At 34.6% G+C, this 24224-nt stretch overlaps 1 protein-coding gene across 19 annotated transcripts in view; it reads left to right on the forward strand.

Moving 5' to 3' along the window:
- LOC124948123 overlaps window positions 1-24224 on the forward strand; it is a 309114-nt gene that overhangs the window by 61864 nt on the left and 223026 nt on the right. The gene's annotated exons all lie outside the window — the stretch shown is intronic.

Raw genomic sequence — 24224 nt, forward strand, 5'->3', positions numbered from 1 at the left:
ATAGCAATACGAATAACATAAAGATTTCCTACATTAAAATATATTTATTATATATAAATATAATATGAATGATGAGGATACTATAGGTATTAGAAATATCAAATCACTCAATCGACGACGACAAATATAAGTACACTAGTTAATTAACTGTATATCACTAAACATATTTTATGTGTTCTCTTTTGTTCTTTTTTCTTTCTTTCAACTATATAAACATAACATTGCTTGCAATCAATCTTCACACACATCCATAGCTATGTATTAGGTATTTTATCACAACCATTCTCTATTCATTTTTTTCTACGTGCCATACATAAGTTTGACTGGGTTTTAATAATAAATTTCCTTCGTGATCGTTCTCACGCGTCACTTTAGGAAAATATCATCCGTTGTACACAAACATGTAACTTAACAGCGCGCGTATCTCGCGGACTTTGTCGAATGTGCGGTTTCACGTCGATTAATAGTTATAGCCTTTCTCTCCTTCGATTTCACTGGTACGGTCGAAGGTGGATAATGTTAATCGCTTTTGAGTCGACGTTGGATGGAGGGTGGCAGAGGGTTAGTAAGAGGGTGAAAGAAGGGTAGTGGGTGGCGCTATCGACACGAACATTCATTTCATCGGGAGGCCACAGCCATGCCACCCCTCGCCACCGGCAATCGCGCTCGTATCGCACTGGACGACTTATCCTCTGCTTTTGTGGCATCGCTTCGATATATATCACTGGCTCGTTTATCGCTGGTCGATAACGCACGCCGACACACACCTGCGCCAATACGCGAACACTCCGTCTACTGGCTACGCGAGGTCGCTTCGCTCTCCCTCTCTTTGGTTTTCTCGTTGGCCCTCTCACGATCTTTATTTTTCTATCGATGAATCACTGTTGCGTGATATTATCGAATTTTCGATCAGTATTTTAACATCAATTTCATAGCTTAATTAACATAAAGTGATCGTATAAAGTGAATTTTAAGATATCAGTCAAATCAACTTGTTAAAAATATCTTTTCTTCTTTTTAATATCACGAAAATAAGTATATAGAGAATAGAGGGATATAATTCATTCATTTTCTTTTTTCTTTCGTTATTTCGGTTAAAAGAATGATTAAAATATTATAGATTTAGCCAATTACTTATGTACTATATCTATGTATACAAATAATGTGACTTTATCATTTGCCCTCGACAGGTACAATAGACTTCCTAAGCAAACTTCACAAGACATAGAATCGTCGCGATTATAATGCTTGGTCAAATTTGTTTTTGCTCATTTCGACATGTCTTTTGTACGTTCCCATTCTCCTTTACTGAACCGTGTCACCAATTTCATAGCAGGCAAAACTCGACATTTCCACGTTGTTCGTTTTCATTAAGAAGCTGGGTCTCGACCACGTGTAACCGACTAGCCGTGTTTAGTATTCAGTCCTGTTCGTTGTTTCACCAAGTATCAAGGTTCACCCTTCTCTTCTCTTGTCTGGGTCAACCGTTGTTGTCTCTTTCCACGCCCCATTTCAGAAACAAAGTCGTCGATATATAAAGAAAATATTCGCCCAATTAATTTATAACATCAACTTTGCCTTCGAATTCGTTCTTTTGCCTTGGAAATGATTAGAATTTTAGTATGAAGAAATGTTTTTTTGGCTAGAGCTATTCGTCCCCTTCGCAAAGGAAATACTCCGGGGATGAGAGAAAATGAGAAGGGAAGCAAGGCGTGGGGAGTAAAAAAAAAAAAAAAGAGAAAGAAAGAAAAAGAGGGAGAGAAAGCTTTGTGCTCGAGCCCACAACAATGCCGATGGTGCAGGAGCCGCTCTTTCGAGCGATAGTCAAGCTGACTCTCCACAATGGGGTGCACTTTATCGGCCTTTTATCATTCCACTTTCAAAATAACGACACTCGCCGTGCACATTGAGTGTCCAAATATTTGATCTCCGCCGGTAAACTTCTCAGCTTCGTCCTTTTCTACGTGATTTATTTGTATAAAATAATATACCATTTATATCATTATAATATCTCGTTCAAAAGTAATTAAAATTATTCTCTCTCTCTCTCTCTCTCTCTCTCTCTTTCTCTCTCTCTCTCTCTCTCTCTTTCTTTCTCTCTTTCTCACTTTCTCACTCTTACCTTTGTATACATGGTGAAATTATTTATATCTAAAACGATAAAAAAAAGCAATGACAACAACGTATTTCTAATGTATCTATGTGTTTTGTTGTTTTACTTTTTTCTTTTTTCTTTTTTTTTTTATTTTTCCTTTCTTCCTCTTTACTATAGAGCTTGCACTTAGTTTTGTCGGTGTATTCGTGCCGATCCAAGAAAGCGCTCTCGAGTTCTCAAGGCCGTAAATCCTTTAAGTGTCTCCCTGCTTTTACTAGCTAGCCGTGTTGGACCATGGGATACACTCGGCAGATCGAGAACTGGTATATTTGCACGGTGGTTGTGTGTACCATTTTTCTTCGCGTGCGTCTGCTTTCTCCCGTCGTATTTCCATCCTCCCTTAGTCGGGATAGTCGACCTCTCAGAAGATTAGATGATACTCATCTTTGCGATGAAGTTCGAGGAGAGCGACGCTAGCGAAATCTCCGCTTACGTCCTAGAAAATAATCTTACCAAGATTCGTCGACCGTGATGCGCGGCGTTTCCCTTTTAAATGCGAAACGTGTTTTAATCTCTCTTTGAAAATGTGGAAACTTTGATAACTTCGAACTGAAATATCCTTAAAATATCTTTAAATTTGTGGTGACGATAGAAAGGTTGATAGAAGACCGTTTAAGATGTTAAATATCATTCAAAGCTAATTCATTATGCCAATTTCATTTATCGTTTTTTCATTGATGTTATAATATTTTTAATACGATGGCAATTATCTTTAATAATTATCTATAAGTAATTATCTGTAAATATAATAAAAAAAGTATTTAATTTCTGTTGTATAAAAATTACTCATAAGCATTTCTTTTTAAATCACTATTTTTCTTTAAGTAAAAGATAGTTTTCTTAATCTCACAGATGTTTCCAATTTTTATTAGACATTCTATTCTCATCCCGTCTGCATGTAACAATTAGAAAAAGACTTTTATTTCGCATATAACTCGTATTTTGAATAAGCATCCGGTAGCAATGGGGATAGTTCAAGCTACATAGCTTCGTTCGTTCTTTTTCTTTTTCTCGTTAATTGAAGGAGCGTTGTGAACGTCAGAGGAAATGTGTGTGTATGTGTGTGTGTGTGTGTGTGAGAGAGAGAGAGAGAGAGAGAGAGAGAGAGAGAGAGGGAGCTAGGTAAAATCGGATTTCGCTAAACGATTGCTAAAGCGAAATGGAAAGAGTCTCTCGTTGCAGGTCGCCGAACGGCAAAGCTACGTTCAAGCTTTTTCAAAGGCAAAGCGCGTAAGAAGTAATCGTAAGAAGCGCAGCTTTAGACGTATTTACGTTTTAGTAAGTGGTAGCACGGTCTTGTATCATCGACGCACAGGGATTTGCTCGTCGTGTACTCGCCCATCTAGGTAGAAGTTACTTTGTAGGAGACACGACAGTAGTGTTAGTGACAGTGTCAGCCGTGGTGCCGCCACCACTACCACCTCAACCCTCCGACTTCTTCTCTCCCCTCGAGCTACCACCAAATGCTGCCGTTGCCGCTGGTGGGCACTCTGGGTGCCGTGATTGTAATATAGGTCAACGTTTACACAGCTGCTTTAAGCTGGATTTACTGAAGAGCTTTCGCCGTACCATGCCAACCGGAGCAAACTAGGACGGTAAATATATTTTTTTATTGCAGATTCGTGCTGAGTCCTACGTATATGCGCTTGTACGTATCGTTCGCTCTCTCTTTCACTTTCTAAGCTGAGCTTTTCTCTCCCCCCCCCCCCTCTCTCTCTCTCTCTTTCTCTCTCTCTTCTAATTCTCGTCGTTTACCCGTTCGTTTTTTTTTCCTCTCATTTGATATAAAGATACGTAGCGGATAACTTGGCGCATTTTTCGTTCTATGCTCTCTCTTATTTTTTCACCAACACCGACGAGTTAATCGTTTTGATTGGTAACTACTGCTTCATGTTTCTGCCAGTTTGTCAATTTAGAGATTGACTCTTTGTAAATATCTATGGAAGTATTTTTTTTCGACTTTTTTTTACTGAATAGTAAAAATAGTATCACTTAAAGTTACGGCTTAAACTTTGCACGAGTGAACATGATTATATAAATTCTTTTTTTGTTTTTTTTTTTGTTTTTTATTTTCTTCGAACTGTTTGAGCTTTCGGAGTTTATTTCCAAGGACATTATTGATTCGTGCGGAAAGCATAAAATTTGATAAACAAGTTCAAGAATATTAACAAATAGATGCAGTGAATGGTAGAAGAGTAGAGAGTAACGAAAGGTAGAGATTGGATATATGTATGTATATAGGATGTCTTTGAAGATACATTATCTTGTAAGAGACGGAAACGTTGGACACCGTATCTCGTGTCTCGAATAGAGCTTGGTTGAAACGTCTTGTTAGTTTCCAAGGAACAAGACCGTCTTACATTCGAGTTCCTACTGGCAACGTTTCGTACTACGAAGTCATGGAAATTAAAGTAAAAAAAAAAAGATATATATATATATATATATATATATATATTCTCATGCCAATTTTTTTCAGAGTTTTCAAGATCACTGATGTTATTTTACGTATAACTGGATATTTTGTTTCCTTACATATTGTATAATTGACATTTAAATGCTCTCAGACATGTGTAATAACATGTTCTTGAAATGACCTTTGACATCGAATATTTAAATTAAATATGAAATTTATTACCATTGAAATCATAGACCTTAGAAGCGATAGGCGAGAATTTTGTGAATCCTATTTGACACATCCTATTTAATACATCCATTACTGTATTATATTCAATACTATGATGTACGATTTGCGTGTTTATAATCGAATGGATCATCGTTCCATTCTCTGATTTAAATTCTTTTTATTTGTTAACACTTTTATTACAGTAGATATTTATCATGAAGTGAATCCTAAGTAAATAGAATTTTTCGAGAGCGTACATGATTGCAAGTACTTCCAGCTCATACGCTTGGTATTTGGTTTCCTGTCGTTTTTCAACTGTAATAGTTAATTGGATGCCATGTGCCTTCGGATTGTTTTTGAAGTAATATTGCACTAAACTAAACTTTGTGCACACGCGTCACTATGAAGTTCTGTTTCTGTCTTGGTGTCGTAAAAGCGCAGGAGCGGTTTCTTTACTAATAACTTCTTCAATCGTTCAAAGACTTGTTTCTTCGGACTACTCTCTTTCAATAGATCCTGTGGTCGTGCGATAACCGCAAAATTCCTCACAAACCTACGGTAATAACTTGTTAGTCCTATGAAACTTTCTATATATCCCATACGTCTTTCGACTCGAGAAAAGTTTCAATATTCTTCAGTTTTGTCTTGCTTACTGTATTCTGTCTTTATTTATTTTGTATCCACGATATTCGATTTTCTCTTTTTTAAGAAATGACATTTCTTTAAATTTATCCTGAATCTCACGGCTTTGAACATATTACATGACAAAATCGTTAATGTATATCATAAGTATATTATATCACATTATACCTAGCATGACATTGACTAAATGCTGAAAAGAGCATAACAGAGATCGAACAGCATTTATTTGAAACGATAGTGACTGTCGGGTGTGACGTTTTGTCCCTGGAATTAGACTCGAACTCGATCTAATAATAGTCACTAAATAAGTCTAGGCTTATATAATGTTTTAGGATATACAGCCTATCAAGTTGTCTGTCTTTGACGATGGCTTCATCGATCTTTCTGTAATTTACACACATTCTGATCTTTCTCTTCCTTTTCTGAACGAGTAGAATTGGGTTTTCGAACGGTGAATTGCAATTCTTAACCACATCCTATGTCTTCAAGTCAGCAATTATATTCTTCAATTGGTGCCGGATGTTATATGTCACAAGATCTCAATTGTCACCAAACGTCTTTAGGTACCTTAATTTCTCCTCCCCTTGAGATCCGTGTCGATTTGGTCTTCCATTATCGGTTCTGTATTTACTTCTCTTGTAGTTGAACCCTTCTCGCAGTCATACGCCCTAGTGATCACATCGCTTGGGTTGATGATCCAGTTGATAACAGTTGGTGACCCATGACATTCAGAACAGGTAGAACGGTCCGTCCTTCCTCGTTAATGTCTACGATACAGTGGGGTAAGGTCGACCCCTTCGTCCTTAGTCCGTCTTCCATGGTTTGCTGCGTCGACGATGGTTGTAATGTGTCCTAGGTAATGGTCTGGTATCACGTGATGTGTCTGAAGCGGAATATGGACTGCATTGGTATGGTGGATGAGGTAAACGGGTCCTTGCCTGGCACGGTCGTGATTCTTAAGCCACCAGCTCTGTTCACATCTACACACATCGGGGTACTTACCATATGGATGTCTCACTAATAGGGAAAGGGTCTGACTACCGTTAGGAACCACGTGAAGTTGAGTCGATCGTCATCGATATTAATTTCCGCTCTCAGTATTCCGATAAGTTTTACCTGCTCTTGATTATATCCAATCAATGTACTCAGCATGGTTTCGTGATATATAAATTCCAATTCGCAAGTTACGTTTTGTCACTATACTACTTCCCAAATCCACATAACACGGTATAGATATATTATTTATTTTGGCAATCCTAAAATATTTTTGATGTGTATCCCTTAATACTCATCACTCTTCTATCGTTGTCGTGCAAGTTGAAGAGCCTTTCAGAATTTCTGATTCGTCGAGGTTATTTTTGGGATGGGCATATGTATGAGAGATGCCCCTCCTTCCATTTCGGATGTCATCTCGAAGCGTAATAAAGATGGGTCGTATAGTTTGTTTGTTCGCAGTCGTAACATCTTAAACTTTGCTGATTCGTGACGCTTGACGTATTAGACTTCGTGTTTATCTTAGGTTTTAGAAAATTCATAACTAGCAAATACGTATGAGATATACGGAATGTATTAGATCAAAATTCAATAAATGACAATAACAATCTCCTATCATTATACTAGTTTAAAACTTAGATCCATTTTTAGAAACACTCAAAACTAGTAAGATCGAAAAAATTCCTATTTAAGCTATTCATTATCATTAACTCAAAGCTTGTATGACTTTAAGGCAAAATATGAAATACAAAATAGAAGTTGGACAAAATCTGTATAAGATCAAGTAGAAACTATAGAAGACTATTTGCAAGAAATATTCATAAATGATTCACAAATTTTCTCATTTAACAATGATAATAACTAATAAAACTATAAAGTAATTAAAAAAGAATCAGTACAAAAATTATTAAAGTAATTAAAATAGAATCTATGCAATAATTAAAAAATCTGAAGAGTAAAACACCGAATTATGATCTTTTAACAGTCTGAATATTAAAAAAGATTCTGAAAAAAGGAGTGAAAAATGTAACAATTCTAATTAACTAAATAGTTTTTAGAGTAGGATATTTTCCACAAATTTGAAAATGTGCGGAAATAATACTATTGTAAAAATTTGGCGAAAATCCTAAATTAGAATCCTCCTATAGGCCAATATCTCATTTCCAAATTATTTCCAAAGTAATGGAGAAACTATTCACAAAAAACTAATGCACGATATTAACTCTAAATGCTTAATTCCAGACCACTAGTATGAATTCTTTATATTATACTTCTTATTCATTCATATTTTTTCTCCAACGCGGGTCGCAAGTACCATCAATCAATCCGTTCCCCCACTAGTCATCAGTCCATGCTTAAAAATCAAAATAATGCAGTTGACGAGGTACGGTGGTATTACTTACCGATGCAAACGTATAGGAACAAGGGCCAAGTGTGACCCGTGAACTAATGGTTACCCACTTTCTGATTACGAATATATTAACTGGATCGAATACTAAAATATATATGTTTGCAGATGACGCAGTTATATTATCTAAACACAAAACCATTGAAATAGCAACAACAAACTCACAAAGTCAACTAAGTGAAATAGAAAGCTGGACAGAAGCCAATAAAATTAAAATTAACTCAAAGCGTGCATACATTACCTTTACACAAAATAAAAATCTGTCTTCTAAAATATTCTTTCAAATTTCGAAAATTTCGTTAAGTTAAGTATATTGGACTTTGTTTAAGTAGTAAATTAAATTAAAAGATATACATACAAGAAAAAAATCAAATAAATACGAACGATTAGGAAAGAAAATTTGTAGCTCATAATAAAAAATTTTAAATTAAACGTAAGTAACAAACTGTTAATTTATATGATCATAATAAAACCTATCAAGATATAAAGAACAAGAATTTAGGGTACAAGTGCCAACACTGTTAGATATACAGATACTTCGTCTTCTAAAATTATCATCATTTAAACTTTTCTCTCTCTAATCTTAAGAGAATTATGCGCACAAGTATTATGACAATTATTATCTCTATTTTCTATCAAAGTACGATGTTTCTCATTTGAAATATGTGATACATCTATTTTATCGGTTTTCTCACTTTTTATATATATTTTTAAAATTTCTCTATTGTCTACTGTTTCCATTGGGTTAATTTAGATATTTCCGCCCTTTGTACGCACTTGTACTCTATTGTATTTAATAGTTCTGTATCGGATACTTATGGTATCAGAGCTTTGAGTTGAGAAAGTAAAAAAAAAAATAAATCTCTTTGTTAACAAACGAAGTAAGATTTTATTTTAATAACTCTCAACGTTACTTCTTTCAAATTCAACGACCGTCTACTCTTTCACATTACTCGCTCTATTTCTCATACACGCTGCTCTCTCGACTTTTTAATAAACTCATACATTTTTTTCTTTCGCCTCAAGCTTTGTCTTGAGCTACTATTTTCGTTCTAATTCCATATGTATTTTTACATATAATTACTTTTCACAAGCATTCGATAGCAATTCACTTGACAGATCATGCATCAAACATTCACACCATTTTACTTTTGGTTAATCTCTTTCTCTTTCTCTTTCTCTTTCTCTTTCTCTTTCTCTTTCTCTTTCTCTTTCTCTTTCTCTTTCCCTCTGTTTCTCTTTCCCCTCTCTCAAACAAAATACATTCAGTTAAAGTAACGCACTATCACATCGAAAGACGCAACTCAACAACATTATTAACGTACCGCCAATCTATTCGACACTCGGTTATTCTGCAATGATAGTCATCGTTACTATCAACATCAACTACACTATTCGCCTTTGAATTCGATTTCGTTATTGCTTCCAGAATCGTCGCTCAGATTGTCCACCCAAAATTTTATACGATCGGCAGTGGTAGATGTATTATATTTATCGAACCATTCGTTGTTCACTCACTCTTTGTACAAGATATTTATTATTACGTAAAGCTTTTGTTACAACGTATGGCCCAAGATACTTATTCGCTAATATTAGACCAAGATTTAGTTGCGTAAGCTTAATTGCTACTAAATCATTTTTGCGATATACAGTAACATTCTTTTGCCGTTTATTAAAATTCTGTTCGGTTTTCACGGTAAATTTTCGTAGTATTCTCGGCCGCTTGCTTTCGTAACTCGTCTTGGCTATTTTGAAAATCTTCAGTCCAGTTCCTATTCTAATAATTCACGGATTTATGGGTCACCACGAATTTATGGGTCACCAAACAATAAATTAAACAGCGTTGTACCAATGTTTCTATATAATGTACTATCAATAATAATAATTATAAATGATATTGTTTATTAATATTATATTAATATTATATAAATAATGTATCATTAATATTAATATTTTGTGATAATATCAATATACATATATCGTTAAGAATATTGTGAAATAAATTATATTATGATAGTGCACAATAGTATGTATTTAGTATATATATGTACATAGTAATAATATGTATTTATAATAGTACTAGTATGTATTTTAATATAATACCGGTAACAAATTGATGACATCATAACGGTATTCTCGTATTTCGATTTTTATGATGGTACAACCAGAAAATAATAATATAATACCGATACTTTTTATTTCGGTAGAAGAATAATTCAAACATTGCTATGTTAAATCTAAAAATTTGAATCGTTCTTCTCGTTTAGGATTCACTAGTAACGAAATAAATACTCGATTAACGAATTCAGCTTGGCTGTTCGTTCTTGGCACTTTAGTCATAGTTAAAATATATTTAATTTTTTCATCCGTACAATAGTCAGTGAAATTCTTGGATAGGAAAATCTGTGTTTTCTTTTGAAGTTATCCTACGCGGATTATCAAAGATATCTCATTGTTTTTTTTAAATCTGTTTTTTATTTTCACAGTATTCGTAGTTTTCGTTGCGTAAAGTTATACAAATTTTGTGAACGCATCCAACAACAATAAAAATATGTTCATAATTTTTCTCGTCGAGGGATAAGAGTCTTAGGTAGTCAGTATGAAAGATATCTAACGGAATTTCATCTTTTTCTATTGCATTCAAATAACCTTGTTTGCCTTTTTTTCTTTTCGCAAAAATGCAAGCTACACAATTCTTTATAATTTTTTTGATATGGTGTCTCGCGCTTGGTATCCAATATATCTTTAAGAGTAGCACCTCGATTTTTATAATGGAAGAATGCCCTCTTTTCTGTGTCCGCTTAATGATCTGACGATCGCATCGATCTTGGAATGACAAGAGACGGTCACCATTATATTTTTTAAAAATAAGACTGTTCATGATTGCATAACCATTAATTTTCTTTTAGCAATTTCTTTTGTCTTTCCTTTTTTTTTCTTTTTAATAAAATTTAAAAAGTGTTTTTTAATATCTTTGTTTTCTTATTGCGTTTTTTTAAATTTAGGAATTATAAGGTTATATTCGTCAATAAACATAAATACTGCATGTGTCAATAAACATACAAAAGCGATTTTCGATTGAACGCGTTCACGGTTCACAGCTCTACTCTGTCGGTGTTCAATAATGTAATTGTATTCTTCCACAAGCAAAGCCAAACGAGCTATGGGTACACATAGGTCTTTCATATTCATCGTCAATGTAAAAGCACGGCAGTCTGTTATGATCTTGAATGAAATTCCTAATAGGTAAACGCGGGACATAATCAAAGCTTTAGATTATGGCAAGCAGCTTTAACTCCTAACTGTCGTAACGTCGTTCTGCCGGAATAGTTTTATCGTTAGAATAATATGTCGGATGTCATGCACCAACTTTTTCGCACTTCTATTATAAGGTCGCCCCGTATTCATTAGCCCTATGTAATTTAGTCTCTGCATCTATTTTATATAAATGCAACATTGATTTGTCATATAGCATTTATTTTAACCAATGCTTCTCTTTATTTTCCCATAAATTGAAAATTTATATTACCCTTTTAATAAACTCGTCAGCGTATGTACAATAATTGAATAAATTTTCGAAAATAATCACTTGGTCTTAAAAAACTTTGAATCTATCTTACTTTAGTAGATTCTTGAAAATTTTATGCGTAGAAAGAGTCACACTCTCATACTTTAATACAGAACCAAGAAATTCTACTTCATTTTACAAAAAATTACAATTTTTCCCAATTCATCATTAATTCGGCTTCGCTAGCCTCCTTTAAAACGATTTGAAGGTTCTTTATTCAAGTGTCAACATCTTTACCAGACAATATTAAATCATGTATATATACTAATACCACTCATATTATTTTTGCCGCGTATTAAATCCCTAAAAAACGCATTTATAAATCACTGAAAGATTAATGGCGAGTTGCATAAGTCAAAAGGAACTTTCAGGAATTCGAAATGGCCGTCAAGTAATATAAAAGCTGTATACTTTTGATTATTCTCTTTTATCAGAAAGTGAAAAACCCGCTTTTCAAATCCAATGTACTACAAATTCTCTCGCTCTATAATAAATTTAGTAAATTCCCTATTTTTGAAAGCGGATATCGACTACGTATAATTTTCTTATTCAGTTTTCTATAATTTATGTATAGACACATACTTCCATTTTCCGTAATACCTATTTTTGTCAACACGTTTATTTGCTTATTTACCTTGTCCTTCTTTAAATGCGATAGTTGTCTCACTCTTTGATATATTGGCTCCTTATCCTTCACAACAATCATCATTTTAATGCTTATATCTTTTAACTAACTCGGATGATAGTTTGCGATTAGTTTTGGTGCACACGTGCGTCCCTCAATTGTTCACAGTATTTTCCCCTAAGGGTCATATATCACTATTAGAAATATCTGCCCTTGGGAACTGGTTAGATACTCGCTAAGAAAATGCATAGATAAAAAACACATTGCCACTTTTGTCCGAGCTTAGGCATTTTTAGTCAAGTACCTAATTTTCAATAATGTGTCGAGACGGGGAATAAATAAATAGTGAAAGTAGACGCCTAGGCGCGACGAGCCAAGGATTGTCTGGTGCCTAGTCTTGAAATATCCATTAACACTTTCTAGTCTACACGATCATTAAAACAAAGCGGCACACATGGAATGTTTAAACATTTCAATGAACTATCCTGACCCATCTCCGACCAATGAGCATCTATTCCTTACCTTTTTCATGCTCAGATCATACTTCAACTCCGCCCTTTTTATTCCCTTTCCTAATTTTACTACAGTCTTTACGAATAGTTTTAAAGATGCTAAAAAAGTCAGTCAAGTTACATCCTTCAGACTCACAACATCTAGACTCTCGAATCTTATTAAATATTACTAGCTATCACTCTTTCAGAAATAGCCAGCACAACTAACTGCACATCATTACATAAAACACATCAACAATTATTATCTTATTTCAACAAATATACTGTGATAGCTTCAATTCGCGCAATATTTATTATCACTCATCTACTTCGCGAGCCTCACGAGATTCTTTAAAAGAACGCGTGTTCTTCCATTAATTTGCGGGAACACAACGAACAGTGTTTTGCTGACGGCCTTCAACGATATCCTACCCTAGTACCGCCGCCTTTATTCATCGCGACCAGTAGGTTTATAGTACTAACGACAAGGAAGAGATGAGGGAAATTCTCCGTGTAAATCGATTATCATCACTGGTCTAGTGCGAGACGTGTATCTGGAAACGCTCTCATAGTTGCGCCCTCATGACGCAACAAAATTTTGCTCCTTCGAGCCCGATTCTGGCGACACTGATCCTGAGAAGTCTAAGGAAAAGCCAATTATTACGGAAGGGAATGAAGCAGCCGTCTCACGAGGTTGTCTATCCTTTACAACGAAACGCCAGACGATCAACGAGCTGTCGGAAATCACAGTGAAGAGGACTGCAGTTTTCGGACTTATCAACCTAGTAGCACTACACCTCTCAAGTAAGGTCGTTTATTTCTGAGCTTCTTATTCCTTTCTTATCCTCTTCTACAATGGAAGCCTCTGTGGCACAAAGTGACCTCAAGACCAAGCAGCGGTCTTTTAAAGGTCAAATAACGCGATTCAAGCACGCGATTGAAACCTATCGTAATGATGTCAAATTAAAAGTGAAATTGAAAAATATTTTAACAGTCTTCGTTAATTTTACTGAGATTCAAGATACGTTGTTATGTTCCATTCCAAACGCGGAGAAACACTTAGAAGAAAAATATGATATTGATGATGATTTTCTAAATGGGCAAGCAACAGCGGAAAGATTAATAAGAGAAGCAGAATCACAAACGGCAGCATATGTTCAATCGGAAACAGAATCTACAGCGCGATTATCACCTACTAATTTAAACGGTAATCGAACTACAATCGAACCACAAATCTCACTGCCTATCTTCAGCGGTCAACATGAAGATTGGCCCGTTTTCGTGAATCAATTCAAATCTGCCATACATGACAATCGAACTCTAGACGACTGTAATCGGTTAAACTATCTGAAGTCATGCTTACGAGGCGAACCCACGTCAATCATCTCATCGATAGACATTACCGCGTCCAATTATGCACTCGCTTGGTTAGTGTTGGAGGACTATTACAATCTGCCACATCTAATAATAGAAAAGCATTTAAAGGCGATTTGCGACTTACCAAAAATTCAAAAGGCGTCCTACTTCGAGCTAACTCACTTCGTGAACATTGCACAAAAGAGTTCTAGATCAATCAGGTCATTAAGGCAAGCATCTTACGATATGTTACTTATTTATTTCCTAACTTCACGTCTTGACAAAGACACGCATGCAAGATGGTGTGATAATCCTTGATTGAGTGGATCTCCCACCGAGGAGCAATTCTTAAAATTTTTACATGTAAGGAGAAACTCACTCTTACAGACGTACTCAAACTCATCGCCGGTTAACGTTCAGTAACAGGTTACCAGGGTTACCAAAAATCGTCCAACGCAGTTTAAACGCGGAGATTATCCCGAGTTTCAAAGTACATAGACAAACTATCGAAACCGCATAAACGAACGAGACCCATGGCCACAGCAAGCTTTCTCAACAAATGTGGACATGGTTTGCACTATATGTGGAGCGAATCATTACGCATCCAAATGTCGTAAGTTAATTGAGGCAACGATCTAGCAACGTCGCGAGATCGTCGAAAAGGCAAAACTTTGCCAAAATTGCCTCCGTGCGAATCACGACGCGAGTGAATGCAAATCCGGGATTTGTAAACGATGCAATTTCTCACATCATACCTTACTTCATAAAGAAACTATCGGAACCAGTAGTATCAAACATAATTAGATTTTCTACTACGACTCGGCGCTGTGGACTCTTATCAACGACTGTAGTCCAACTTTAGAACGAGAATCGTAGCAGCAATTGAGTACTGATAGACCCCGGGTCTGAAGTCCATCTTATATTTAAAAATATGACGAATAAATTGAATCTTCGGTGGAAACACGTTAATATTCCAGTCCGCAGATTGCACCATGATAAAGTTGTTTGAGATTTGATGAAGATGCGTCTCTAATCATTGAGAACCAAAACTCAGAGAACAAGAACTCGGAAAAAATAGATTGTCTCGTATTATTTAATTTACATCAAATGTTACCCGCACGTAATGTAGACTTGAATAAGTTAACGATCCTGTCAGCGATCGAGTTGACGGGTCCACAATTTCATAAGGCTGCTCGTATTGACGCTATTATTGGTGTCCAACTAGCTAATGATTTAGCATGCTGAGGTAGAATTTCGTTTCTTAATAACTAACTTTCATTATTAAAAATTAAACTCGGTTGGATGGTTTTAGGGAAGATGAGCAAAGCCTATATCTAACTTTGCATCGCGTGCAATCAATCAACTAATACATCACGATCGCAAAACACAAACTCTTGGAGATCGAATATTTCCTCTGAAACGTTTCTTTTCTCCAACGTAAACAAGAACAAAAAAGATAAAAATCGATTCAAACGATATAAAGGCTGAGCTAAGACAGCCGGTCGACGTAACACTAAACGGCTCTTCAAAGAAAACCTTCGGCTAACACCTCCGAGAAATGTGCGAACGAGTTTAAACTCTCATATTCGTAAAGACATTTATTAACGGAAAATCTATCATTAGCGTGAGACAAAGATATTCGGATATCATGCTAAAATATCGTGAATTATATTACATATGCGAAACTCCATTCAGTAGTTATAATCATTACTATTTGTTATAGTACATTAATAAAACAATAAAGTCTTACGATCAAGCTATGCATTGATACGTTCTTTTTTTCAAATATCGCATGTAGTCGACGCAGAGATTTACAATCCTTTGTTAACTCAACTAATTCTAATTGATAAAACTGAAAAAAGTATGCAAGTCCAACATTGAAATAGCGAAAATCCTTGTTTAAGCAGCGAAGTTAGCCGATAATATTCGTTTTATCTAGGACTGCACTTGGACGTGACGGTCAATGAGAGATCACCGTTAAAGCTTAAGGGCAACATTTCGTGCATGTGTGAATGAAACATTCCTCGCCTACGAAACACTTCACACATATGCCCAGAGACAAGCCTTAACCTCTGCTTTCTCCTTGTGACTTTGATCAGTCCTATCGCTTTGTCTTATCCGATCCTACTCACTTCCTCTATCGGAAGCTCAATGATAAGCGCACTTGAAACTGTATGTACGCAAGTGCCAACATCGCGATTCTCTAGATGATAATAAGATCAAAAATTAAAGCAAGATTTGAAAGCGTTAGTGCGAGAATCAACAATACGGAGGAAATGGAATCAAGATGGAGCAGATGACTACTAGATCGGCACGCTCATGTACTCAAAGGAAGATAACATCCTGCATATGTGATACACGCTAGACCACCATCATCACGACCCATCCTGGCGAGGACGTCGTAGCAACGGTCACGGTCAGTGGTCACGGAAACGCACGAGCGAAGCGGTAAGGGCCTTGCACCGCTGCTAGTCAAGATAGACTAGATTTAATTCTAAGTGACTATTAATTGATTATAAATTTTATTTCCTACTTGATCAAATAACGTATCAATGTAATTATCTTATAAGTTCAACATATGTTAGTTTATAAATTATTTATATTATACATCCACACATTCGTACACGTACACTATCATATTCGAATCAACGCACACTGCATCTTAGCGAATTTTCAATATATATTTTTGCTTTCCTTTGTTTTCAACGCGACCGTTCAAGGGGACTGCTATGTTGACACACACATGCATCCCTTAATTGTTCACAGTATTTTCCCCTAAGGGTCATATATCACTATTAGAAATATCTACCCTTGGGAACTTGTTGGATACTCGCTAAGAAAATACATAGACAAAAAACACATTGCCATCTTTGTCCGAGCTTGGGCATTTTTAGTCAAGTACCTAATTTTCAATAATGTGTCGAGACGGGAAATAAATAAATAGTGAATAGCCTAGGCGCGACGAGCCAAGGATTGTCTGGTGCATAGTCTTGAAATATCCATTAACACTTTCTAGTCTACACGATCATTAAAACAAAGCGGCACACATGGAATGTTTAAACATTTCAATGAACTATCCTGACCCACCTCCGACCAATGAGCATCTATTCCTTACCTTTTTCATGCTCAGATCATACTTCAAATCCGCCCTTTTTATTCCTTTTCCTAATTTTACTACAGTCTTTACGGATAGTTTTAAAGATGCTAAAAAAGTCAGTCAAGTTACATTCTTCAGACTCACAACATCTAGACTCTTGAATCTTATTAAATATTACTGGCTATCACTCTTTCAGAAATAGCCAGCACAACTAACTTCACATCATTACATAAAACACATCAACAATTATTATCTTATTTCAACAAATATACTGTGATAGCTTCAATTCGTGAAATATTTATTATCGCTCATCTAGCGACGCAACAATTAGGTTTTTAATGGCTACACGATAGGTATTGTCAGGCTTTATTCACCCATTATTTCATATTCTAAGTCTGTCTAAAATATTTCGAATATGCCGTTATCAATTACTTGTTCCTACAATTAATTGATTAGGATATTATCCCTTCTTATAGCCATTTCGATCATGTCTAAGAAATTGATATCCGTTAAAAACTTGTAATTAAGCAGGCTATCAAATATCACTGGAATAAGTAAAGTATAAGAAACGAATTGTCACGTATTACTATAATCCATTCAACCAGATGACTTGAACAAATACACGTAATGGGAACGTAATCGGTTTAGGAGTGTATTCATAATCTTCAGATAATGTAACAGTTTTCGGGTGGAAAATCGAAGCGAGCTCTAACAAAGACCTATGTAAATTCGCTCCTGAATTCAGCAATTGATCGTCGTTCGCCAGCCAATAGTTGGAATCTCATGCATTTTTTACGTGCTTAGACGTCTTAGAATCTCTCGACTCGTCTCGTTGAAGGGAAAATAGGTCCGTTAATTTTTTTTAGTGTTACATTCTCATTCAATCTTGTTGTATAAGTTTACCTAAGAACAGGGCTCGTATCGAAGGACATATATACGTGTTATATGTAAACAACACGAACAATAGAATGTTCGTTGTTTCTTTTAGTTGTTCCGCATTGGACAGTGAATGTATTGGTTCTATATGGTAGAGCGTAAGACATTATATAGAAAAAATAATAAACATTTCCAAATCCTATTTTTTTTTTTTTTTTATTTTACTTATACAACCAATTGATGATGTGGATGGGATCGAAGCACAAAAATAAAGTGCGAAGTTAAAAAAAATACATCACATAAAAATACAATGTGTATTCGTGAATCTAAGACAAAGAAAACGAATGAAAAACTTATTATAGTACACCTATAAATACTAAGTGCAACAAAAAAAATGGCAGGGATAATGTTACGAAGTACATTCAGCATCGGAACTTTCAATTTGGTTGCTATGAATTGCAAGAAATGGCTGCGATAACAGTTTTTCAAATACTAGAAGACGAAAAGGAAAAGGTCCTCTAGTATTATAAAGGTTATTTACTATATTTCATCGGAAATAAATACGTCTTTCGTATTATAATTTGCGAGAAATTGGCTTTAGCCAATTTATAAAAGCAAACGTATGCAGATTTTTAGTTTAAATTAAAGGATGTTTATATATCTACTACATTGTTAAATTATCTACGTTATATTCTATCTATGGAAATGAATAAGTTAAGTATTTATTGTGTCATTAAATAAATTAAATATTTATTGTAATTTTGTCGATTATTTAAAAGTAGCCTTGAGAAATTAATTTATGTTTGAATTGGCAAGCAAGTGAGCCCATGTATGTTTATAAATATATGATTAGGCAAATAGATTACATGGATCAAATGACGAACAAAAGAAAAAAAGGACGCAAGTATAACATCGAGTTATATAAAAAAGTAAATACAACAACAAATATAACAAAGACAAATTTTACAATCGACATCTGTATTATCGAAAACCTTATCTACAAAACACACGAACAACTACCAATATAATTTGTTTCACATACGAAGCAAACCATTTGGCAACGACTTATATTTCGATCGTATATGATTCAAAAATTGTGGTATAGTAGTAGATTTTGCAAGTTTGCTAAAATTGAGATCAAACATAAAATAGAAGAAATTTTCCTGATCAAGCATATAAAATGGAGAGAAAATCTTACGAGGTTATCGTTACTATAAAAGATACACCCATAAAATTCAAAATTGACAATGGAATTGTGGTAACGATTATGAAGGAAATATTGTTCTCTCGTAATGTTTTAAAATACACTGCGCTTAAGTTATAAACATTTTGTAAGATTGTAATAATTATTAAAATGTATAACGTCGAAGTTAGATACAGAAATACTACGGAAAAGCTAAATTTGTACATTTCAAATATTAGTAGGAAAACGTTAAGCTGAGAATTGAATGTTATATTAGAGAAAACCATTGCACATGCAGCTACGATATCTAATAACGAATTAGATATAATTTCAGAGAAATACAGAAAGGACCTTAATCCGAATAATTCAAATATTCATAAAGCATAAACGCGACTGGCATTATAGGAGAATGCAAAATCTGTTTTTTTTTTTTTTTTTTTTTTTTTTAATTCGTACATGACCATTTCAATTATTACCAATAGTAAAAAAATAAATTAGTGACTTAGGAAAAAGATGAGATATTCGAAAAGGTTAATACATCCAAATAGACTATACCTCTTATGCCAATATTAAAGAGAAATAATAAGGGTAGGATATGTGGCGATTTTAGCGTTATGATAAATAAACAATTGATCGTCGACAATTACTTCTGACGATTGACGAATTATTATATAAAAATTTTGGCTTATGAACCGCCAGAAAATACATTAACACGAACATAACAAATAAATCTCTCAAAAAAAGTTTGTAAAAAATTAGTAGTACTACAAATTTTAGAAAAATACATGCGAAACCGTAGACCACCACAATGTTACAATATACAACTCTATGAGCATTAAAATATTTTCATTAAGGAAGGGAATGTTATGTAAATTTATATAAAAACATAGTTCATATGACAAAGTACAAACGTCTATACGATAAGCAAACAATATGAAGGATAAAATGTCCGTTGATTTTTTTTAATTGTTCATGCAATTCTGCATTAACCGACGAATAGCAGAGCATAAAACATTGCAGATATATAAAATAACGAACATGTCCAAATCCTAATTTTTATTTTTACCTTAACTACACAAAACGAATCTCTTTAGATTCTAATTTTTTTCTAATTTGATATATTAATCGGCACATATTAAACAAACTAACAGCTATAACTGTTTATGTCAAATATCAAAAGTCTCCCGTCACACACATTAAACCCACTTAACGGTTCAATAATGTCCAATACATTTATTTTCGTTTTTATCGTAGACATTTCTCGATCGACACGTCGGTCCAACACGCGAGCGTATATATGTCGTTTTTTTTTTTCAACAATTCAATCTCACGTCGAACGAGCATCAGTTCATATTAGGCTAATTCTTTTTCACGACAACATATTTCTAACTTTTATTAGCAGTAAGCTTGTTTCCAATTTAGGAGCGCTTATCTTGGTCATCTCAATGTTCACGATTTCAGGGTTTCTGGCATCCGTAATAAGTTCTCGAATCCATACACTGGATGGATCTAGCTCATTTAAGCGGATGATTAGTTCGCTTTTGTTTCCCGACGATGAAAACCTTAATGTCTTTAGTTTCTCTTCCAACTCAAGTATTATTAATTAATTTGAATTTTTTGAGCTCATCTTATCTCTAAAGTCATCGCAATTACTCAAAAGCCTCTGTAACAGTTCTTCCTCCTCGAACTTTGCGCCCAATGTCTCTGATTTGATCCTGGATAAATTCCCAAAATTTGTGTAGGATCCTATGATATCAATGTTTTAAATTGAGAAGTATAATAAAATAAATATAATAAAATAAATAATAAAATAAATAATTCTCTTTGTTAACAATGAAAAAAACTATTATTCTAATAGCTCTTGAATTTATTGCTCTTTAACGTTACTTGTTCTATTTTTCATGAAAACTATTCTTTCGTCTTCTCGATACACTGTAATTTCAATTACTCAACCTTTATCTCTTATTTCATCTAACGCTTTATCTTGAGTTATCATTTCTGTTTCAATTTCACATGTACTCTTATATTAATCGCTTTTCATAGATACTCTCTTTCTCTCTCTCTCTCTCTCTCTCTCTCTCTCTCTCTCTCTCTCTCTCTCTCTCAAGTAAACATACAAATAAACAAAACACATTCATAGTCAAAGTAATGCACTATTATGTCGAAAAACGCAATTTAACAATACTTTGTTAGCGCGGCACTAACGTATCCTATAGTTCCTATAATAAATACATTTGTGATTAATTAACTGGAGTTAGAGACTACATGAATGAGCACGGAATAGGAATTTCCATCGACTGTTAACTCAGCGCGAAATTCTCCGAATGTCACGTTCTTATTCAAACCAACGCCACGATATACTGTTTCTTCAGGCATTGAAGTTGGAGACTCTAACTTAATATACTGATCTGCGTGCATCAAACATATATACTTGACGATATCTACTAACACGATGATTTTACAAACGCTAATTATAAACTCTTCAATATATATTACGTGTATTATCTGAACTGCAATATAGGTGTTTCGAACATTTTACCACAATGTGACCTCTTTCTCTGTAGTGAAAACATTTCGGGCTATCATTTTTGGTTGGACAATCCTTGTCCACATGGCCCTGTAGTTTGGAATTGTAACAAATCTTCTTTTTACTCTGCGTTGGTTGCTGTATTGGTACCGTTCTCTCCAATCGCTTCTATCTACCTCCGGTCGAAAAATAGTATTCCCCTAAAACTAGGAGTTGTCACTCCTGGTAGCTTTCTCTCCTACAAATTGATCTTCTCGTACGCTGTCAGTAAATCCGTCTTCGTCTTAAGTCCACTCACACGAGCTTGATCTCTCAGGATCGGACTCAGGATTATTTTTTTATGAATGTAATGCGAAATGACTCTTCTCCAATTACGTTCCTCGAACTTTCTATCTTCAATATCTTCTTATTAGGTCGATGATGGAACATGCTTTTTAGTTCTAAAAGTCCTTCGCCGATATTACCAGGAATTCTGAGTTTACTATAAAACCACTCTAATGCTTTTCATCTCAATCTTACTCCAACTAGTATTTTTGAGTGTTCATTGTTTAATATATACGTACGTCTGGACAATTATAGTTGTTTTGTCTATGCTTCTCAATTACCTGTCACTCTGTCGAAAGTATTCAGTAACTCAACTATCGTTGTTATGTTGATTCTTAGATGAACGATATTAGATCCCTCGCTGACATGCTATTAAGAAAATAGCAAAAGAAATTTTATTAATATATGAAAATGAAAATACTCTTAATACTAAATTCTTTTAAATCTCAATTACTCTTTGAATATTTCTCTTCGGTCTCTCGAAATTTATTGACCATTTTTTAAAAATTTTCTTTGCGTTTTTCATTCTTTCTCACGTTTTCGTTATCAGTCGATAAGTCATTTGCCTCGTTCACATGTCTGATCTATGCCACCATACACATTCTATCCCGCAATTTGATCATTCTTTCAGACTCATGCATGTCCTTTTTTTCAGAAGCAGATATACGAGATTTTCTACATATTGTCTTTCTTTCTCTTTTTAAACTCTCTTTCGTCACTTTTTCATTGATATTCAATCATTTAGTTTTTCACCCATACAGGTCATTCAATAAGATATATTTTTATTTTAATTAGATCCAAACTTTTCTAACGTTCATTTTTTTCATTCGATTCTATGAATCGTGCTGAAACTTTTTTATCTTTCACTGACACACTTATTCATGATTCTTTTTATTTCTTTTTCATAAATATGTGTGTGTATATATATATCATTTTAGATGTTACTTGATATCTAATCTCTTACACGTGGATGTTAATTCCTTAAATACATACAGTACATATTTACATACGTAAATATCTATATGTAGATATATATGTATATATTCGTTTTATTGTATCTAATGATATAAAATACTTATCGATATCTACTAGTGAAACGAACATGGATTGAGCGATTCTTATTCCATAATTAATTTTGCCACGATTGCATTGCGAACGATGTCGGGGATCTAATACGAACGTGTAATTTTATTTAGGAAGCCATCTCTAAACGAGTTATTTGTTCTACAGAAAACTAATAACATTATTCTCACTTCCAAAGAGGTAACACGAAAGAGGTAGGATTTTATCGATAATTCCGGTATAAAATGGATGGGTGAAAGTCGTCTATGTATGTAGATAGATAGATACATCTTTAAGGGACTTAATATATCGTGATAAGAATTCACAAAGAGAGAAGAAGGAAAGTTGCGTTTCTAAAACAAAACGGGATGGGATCATACAGCAGCATCAAAATTTCATTCTCTTTCCTAATGTAGATACGACCAAGTTCTGAGAAGGATGAAAGAATAGGCGGAGAACATCTCTACCAGCTTTTCTACTCAGTCTCCATGCTTTCTACGGCTTTCCTTTAGGTTGGATGGAAGAAGTGGTGTGAGGAGAGGGAGATCTTCTCTTTTGGAACGCATTGCGCGAGATCCTAACTAGCAAAGTTTCCCAGGAGATATACAAGAATACGAACGAGAGTAAAGGGTGGGAAAAGACGGAGCAGTTGACAACTTTTTAATCTCCTCGGGAGCTCGTTGTTTCAACAAGGTGGAGCTCGTAGTATAGTTCACCGAGTGAATTTCGCTTGGAATCGTTGGCTTCGATTTTCTTTATTTTTTTTTTAGTTTAGTCAATATTATATTCCTCTATATTTTTTTTTATCAAACATAAACGCAATATTTACTATCGAAAATATGAAATATTTTAATAGAATATTTTTTTCCGTTAACCTGTGAACGATCGGTGGTGAAAATGGTATAAGAAGTATGATTGTATCTTTACTCTCTCTCTCTCTCTCTCTCGCTCTCTCTCTCTCTCTATCGTTATATTATATGTATGTATATTCATTGATGGATATATACACGTAATTCTCTATCGCGATAAAACTCATCGTTCTGATTTTCCAGCATCGCCAGACAACGAACAAAACAAGAGCGATTCTCTTTTAGTTTTGTTGCTGTTGTAGCTACTACTACATTTCGAATCAACATCTTCGTCGTCGTCGTCGTCGTCGTCGTCGTCATCGTTGTTGCAGTCGTCGTGTTTTCACCTGTAGGGAATACATCGGAAGAATGAAATGTAGAAACGTACGAAACGTCGTCGAGAAACATCGTCATATTCTCGTTAGCGCAAGCTACCGTGAGATTTC

Source organism: Vespa velutina, chromosome 1 (assembly GCF_912470025.1).
Source record: "Vespa velutina chromosome 1, iVesVel2.1, whole genome shotgun sequence".
Taxonomy (NCBI): Eukaryota; Metazoa; Arthropoda; class Insecta; order Hymenoptera; family Vespidae; genus Vespa; species Vespa velutina.